Source organism: Cebus imitator, unplaced genomic scaffold (assembly GCF_001604975.1).
Source record: "Cebus imitator isolate Cc_AM_T3 unplaced genomic scaffold, Cebus_imitator-1.0 Scaffold333, whole genome shotgun sequence".
NCBI classification, from domain to species: Eukaryota; Metazoa; Chordata; class Mammalia; order Primates; family Cebidae; genus Cebus; species Cebus imitator.
In genome coordinates, this window is record NW_016107648.1 from 1,104,832 (window position 1) to 1,110,765 (window position 5,934).

The 5,934-nt window shown below is 43.5% G+C and overlaps 1 long non-coding RNA gene across 1 annotated transcript in view; it reads left to right on the plus strand.

The window, feature by feature from the left end:
* Positions 1-5,293: 5,293 nt before the first annotated feature.
* LOC119467799 overlaps positions 5,294-5,934 on the plus strand; it is a 20,955-nt gene continuing 20,314 nt past the window's right edge. The window contains exon 1 of the long non-coding RNA XR_005196421.1: positions 5,294-5,357. This is a non-coding gene — a long non-coding RNA (uncharacterized LOC119467799). The remainder of the gene's footprint in view (positions 5,358-5,934) is intronic.

A 5,934-nucleotide genomic window follows, 5' to 3' on the forward strand; every position in this document is an offset into this window, starting at 1 on the left:
ATCACCCCTTTCAGGGTACTGTTCTATGAGTTTTCACAAATACATAGAGCCATGAAATCATATTTCCATCACCACAAAAAATTCCCCTGCACTCTTTGGTAATCAACTTCTCTGGCCGCTCCCCAGCCCTTGGCAACCACTGTCCCTCTCGTTATGTCTTTTCCAGAATGTCAAATATTGAATCATTCAGTCAGTAGCAGTCAAGGTGAGATTTCAGTCTCAAGCAAAGAGGAGCTTCTTAGAGCTGAAATGTTTCTAAAGTATCTTAAAGCAGATGGGGCTGTTGGTAAAGGAAGCTTGTGCTACGAAAACTGCCATGGATAATGGAACTTGTGCAGGTTTGTTACTGCCACACAATATGTCACTAAACATTCTGTTGCCTGTTAATGGCCAGCCAGGAACTTCCCAAAGCCCCAGCCAGGAGGTGGGTTCACAGAGATTTTCTGAGGACTGCCTTGTGCTAGGAATTAAACTAAGTAGGCTTTAGAGCTGTGGCTGTCTTTTGGGCTCTCTGTGCAGCCCATACTTTCATATAGAAATCTTCCCCACCCAGAGGCAGTGATATGGTTTGGATCTGTGTCCCTGCCCAAATCGCATGTCAAATGGTAACCCCCGATGCTGGAGAAGGGGCCTGGTGGGAGGTGACTGGATCATGGGGGCAGACTTACCTGATGTTCTCGTGATAGTGAGTGAGTTCTTAAGAGATCTCTTCCTTCTCTTCCTCCTGCTCCAGCCATGTAGGATGTGTCTGCTTCGCCTTTGCCTTCCCTCTAGTTGTAAGTTCCCTAAGGCCTCACTTCCCAGCCATGCTTCCTGTACAGCTTGCATAATCATGAGCCAATTAAACCTCTTTTCTTTATAAATTACCCAGTCTCTGCTAGTTCTTTATAGTAATGTGAGAGCGGACCAATACATGTTGGTTTCACAGAGCCATGTGTGTGCTCTGTGATGATGCCTTGTGGTCATAGCTGGTTAGACGATGGGTGAACCTCTGACTTCATTCATTCAACAAATATTCATTTAACAAATGTTAATTGAGTGCCCATTACGTATCATGAGGTGGTAGGAGGTGGATCAATGCCTAGATTCAGCGTGCGGGCATCATATTTTCTCTCCTGGAATTTTAAATTGGGAATAAAAGACAATCGTCAGTCTGGGCTGGTGGCTAGCAGGGTGCGTGCACCAATATCGTAAAGGTCTGGTTTGAGGGAAGATGTGCAAAGAAGTGGAGATGGGAGACTCTGGGGTCCATAAGAGAGACCAAAACTGCTCCTCACCTCCAGTCCTTCCTGCCTTTCTGGCTACTCCTTTTCATTCTTCTTCAGAGGATTCTCTGCTTATCTATTGAAGGATAATGTTTCTCAAGGTGTTTCCTCTTCTCTTTTCACTCTAAATATTTTGCCAAGGGAGACCCATCTACGTCCCTGTTTTCGATTCCATCTATACTTTGATGATGCTCACATTTAGATGATCAAGCAAATCTCACTCCTAAGGTTCAGACCCAGCTATCATGCTTTCTACTCAGCATCCCCACCTGGATGTGCCATATTCACCAAACTCCGTGTGTGTAGAACTGAACTCATATTTGTGCCCTTACTCCCTGTGGTAGGTAGAATAATGGCCTCCAAAAATACCTACATCCTAATCTCTGAAATTTGTGAATATGGCAAAAGGGACTTACTTGGCAGATGTGAATAAGCTAAGGATCTTGATGGGAAGATAATCCTTGATTATGTGGTGAATCCAATGTAATCACATGTGCCCTTATAAGAGGGAGGCAGGAGTGTCAGAGTCAGAGAGAGAGATAAGAAGATGCAACTCTATTGGCTTTGAAGATGGAGGAAGGAGCCATGAGCCAAGGAATGCAGATGGCCTATAGAAGCTGGAGAAGGTGAGGAAATGGATTCTCTCCTAGAGCCTGCAAAAGGAATGCAGCCATGATGACACCTTGATCTTAGCTCAGTGAGACCCACATGGACAGCTGACATTCAGACCTATAAGATAATACATTTGTGTTGAGTCACTAAGTTTGTGATAATTTGTTATAGCAGCAATAAGAAACGTGTACACTCCCAAAACATCACCCTTGCACATTCTCCATCTCAGCAGTGTCACATTTGTTCATGCAGTTAGTAAAGGAAAAGTGCAGGATCCATCCTTGACTTCCCGTTTCCCAGGTACACACATCAAATCTTCTTTCTAAACACCGCTTGAATCCACCACATCTTTCTAATGCTATAACCTTATCTCGGCCACGATTCTTGATTTCTCTAACAGCCTCCTAAATAGTTGTCCTGCTTCCCTTTGCCCTATTCTCTTCCCTGAAGTCAACATGAACTTCTAAAATGAATACCTGATCATGTAACATTTCTACTATAAACCTTCAATGGCTTCCCATTGTCCTTAAAGTTCAAACTTTAATGTGGCTCACCAGGCTTGTGCTCTATGAGGCCTCTTGTCTTCCCTAGCTGTTATCTCTCCCCATTCTCCTCTTTCCCATTCTCCCCTTCAAAATACATATGCTGCCTACACCATGTGCATTCTGGTTCTTGCATGTGAAGTGCTCTCTCTCTACTGTCAAAAGCATTTCTCCCTGGCCCTTGCTTCTTGGCTTCAGACTTTGTCTTCCCCTGGAAACACCTCCTGACCCTTCCAGTTTGGTTTAAATATCATTCATATGTGCCCTGACACTTTGACTTCCCCGGTCTTAATGTTCATCAAGCTACATGTAATTGCTTATTTAATTGTACGTCTCCTCAACTAGTCTTTAAACTCCATGAAGTTCTAGAAGAATGGCAGCCAAGTCTGTCTTCTTATAGTTGTATTTCCAGCTCCTAGCACAGTGCCTGGTACAGAGGGGTTCCTCAACAAATGTATTTTAAACGAATTCAAAGAGACCTGTGGACAAAATTCAGAAGAGGGAGAAGTCTCCTGGAGCTGGTGGTGTTGGAGAGGCAGGGAGAGGCAGGGAGTCAAGAAACGCTTCAGGAAATATGTAGTATTTGTATTGGGCCCTTGTCCAGCTTTTTACCTGTTGTTTTGCATCCCCAGCTGCCCTTCTATATTCTGTTCTGTAGAAGTAGGACCAGATATCTGAAAACTACATTTTCTAGGCTCCCTTGCTAGCTGAGTCCAGAGGAAAATTCAAAGACAGCAGCAGAGAGAAGAGTCCTGCTCTAGTTTTGAGACTGAAGACTGCTGGAGGGTGCTGGAGCAGCAGCAGGGCTTGCAGGGAGGAGGAGAATTCCAGATTGTAGCAGTCAGGCAGAGGCAGTGCCAGTGCCTTTCCAGCAGTTCCAGTCATGTCCCTTTGTATATCCAGAACTGGCAGGCCCCACAGCAGCAGGTGTAAATGTAGGGACTTCAGCCCAAGGGAGTTTAGCTATGGCTTCTTTTCTTGGTCCCTTAACCCCTCTGTTTCTCCCATTGACTTTTCCAACCTTCCAGCACCTTGGAAACCAATTCCCAGTATCAAATTCTCTGTGTTTGAAACATCTGGAGTGGGAATCTATTTTCCAGCCTGGACCCAGACCAATATTGCCTTGAAGACAGGATAGGGGGAGAAGATGGAAAGGCATTCATCCCATTGGAGAGACAGCCCTGAGCAAATATCTAGAAGTGGGAATGTTTGGAGGGGTTGTAGAGAATAAAAATCAACCCATTTGGCAGGGGCATAGTGATTGAATAGGAAGAGTGGCAAGTAAATAAGCCACAGAGGCATAGAAGATCTATGTTATGGAGAAGCTCAAATACTGGGTGGAAAACTTTGTATTGGTTTTGGTAAGCAATGAACGTTTGCTGAGGCCTGAGTCAAGTGCTACAATGGGAAATGGGCATGAGAAGACCATTTTGCTTAGTGGTGAGTGTGATGAGTTAGAAAGAAGAGAAAGATCCAATAGACGGTCAGAAATGTAGTATTTAGAGGCATTTAGTTGGACAAGATGAATGAGAGAGAAAAAGCAAAGATGGCGTCACAATGTTTTCCCTGTTTAACTGGAAGGTGGGGCCACTAGGAGATGTCAGGAAGGTATTAGGAAGAATGAAAGTGGCTTGAAAGCTATGGAAGACAGAGAATAAGAGTTGGCACCTGTATAGCACTTAGAGTTTTCATATATGTGATGTCATTTGATTTAGATTCCAATCTTTTAGCTCTTTCCACTACTCATGGATATCGATCTATAACTTGGCAAAGAAGCTGAGGCGATCTAACATGATTTAGTAATCATCTGCACGGTGGAGAGAAGCAAAAACAGGACACCGGATGAGATCACTAAGGGCAAGAGCAGAGAAGCCAGACTTGCATGTGAGGTGGGGGTGAGGCTGGGGAGGATGAAACGTTGCAGGTAAGAGAAATGCTGGTTAGAAAGGAGGACAGTAAGTATTCACAGCAGGAGGATCAAGACAGTTGGTGCCACATAAGCCCAGAGAGAGGGAGATTTTATAAAAAATTGGACTTTCTTTTCCTAAATAAAGACTGTCACATTCTGCAAGGTGTTAAGGAGAATAAAGATTGAAGAAAAATCCACTGGGTTTGCAGATATCAGTTTCAATGATTAAGTGGGGACAGAATCTATATTTCTTGTCACTAAAGTAAGTGGTTGAATCACAAGAAATAAGGCAATGAGAACGGCTCATTTTCCCATTCTCTTGGCCCCTTTCCCATCCATTTCCTCTGTCTGCCACCAAGTGCTTCCCTCCTCATACGCTCACCTACTTACCCATGCGACTTCTGATAGCACCTGCATCTGCGTGTAGAATGGGCTGGTTGTTGGATGTATGTATACCAAGCTGGCTCACTGACTTGCAAGTTTGGATTTCAGAGAGACACCATCTGTGTGACCAGTATCAGCTTACTGTAGAGGCTGAAAGTATTTATGAGTGTCAAAGGTTGGTACTTAAAGTTGTAGACACTAGCTCAAGGCTTTTTCTTAAAGACATCTAGCAATTTATGCAGCAGAGGCTGGCTGACATCTATGACTTCATGAAAAAACAGGAATAAAAGAACTACACAACTTTCTCCCTTTTAAAAAAAATAAACATAGCTTCTCTTATGTACTTGACATCTATTCAAAGTCACAAAATCACACCAACACACACCTTTCTGTGTTGAAAGCTGCATATCTCATGAGCCCCTGGTGAAGTCTGCAGAACGCATTCTAAACAGCTGGTGAGAGCAGGCCACAGCGGGAGGGAGCAGGCTTCCTGTACTTTGTCAGACTAGCGGAAGTCAAAGTTAAAATCTGATTACTTCGCAAGGATTCCAAAACCTGACCTAAATCGCCTTGCAGAATCTGTTAACAAATCAAAGAGCATTTCCAGTAGCACCAAACGAGAAGCCGTATGCCCTGATAATTCTGGTAAGTTCCACTTTTGGGATAGGGAACGCTTGGCCCCAAGTTGCCCCCTTCATAAAATGTAGGCCCTGCTAAATCCCAACCTAAATATGTTCATAATAAAATATCAGCCTTTCAAATTACATTCTATATGAACAAACAAGCCCGTGAAATATCCAAACAATGGTGCAGTAGGTGGAAACAGATGTCATCATTTATTTTAAGATTCGTTTATTCAACAATTGAATGGAGGAATGTTGCTTATTCTATACAACGTCTTAGGATTGGAGTAGTTTATCTGCTATTTTGAAACATGCATAGGGCTGTCAAATAGTTTCCTGGATTTTTAGAGTAGCTCCTAAACTGTGCAACTCTGCTTTCTTTCCACGATATAAACAAAATGGGTTTTTTTTTTCTTAAAACTTGCCATAAAAACAATACCATCATAGGATGAAAAATTTAAAGTGGCTTTAAAAAATTAAAACCTGTTCGGCCGGGCGCGGTGGCTCAAGCCTGTAATCCCAGCACTTTGGGAGGCCGAGGCGGGTGGATCACGAGGTCAAGAGATCAAGACCATCCTGGTCAACATGGTGAAACCCCG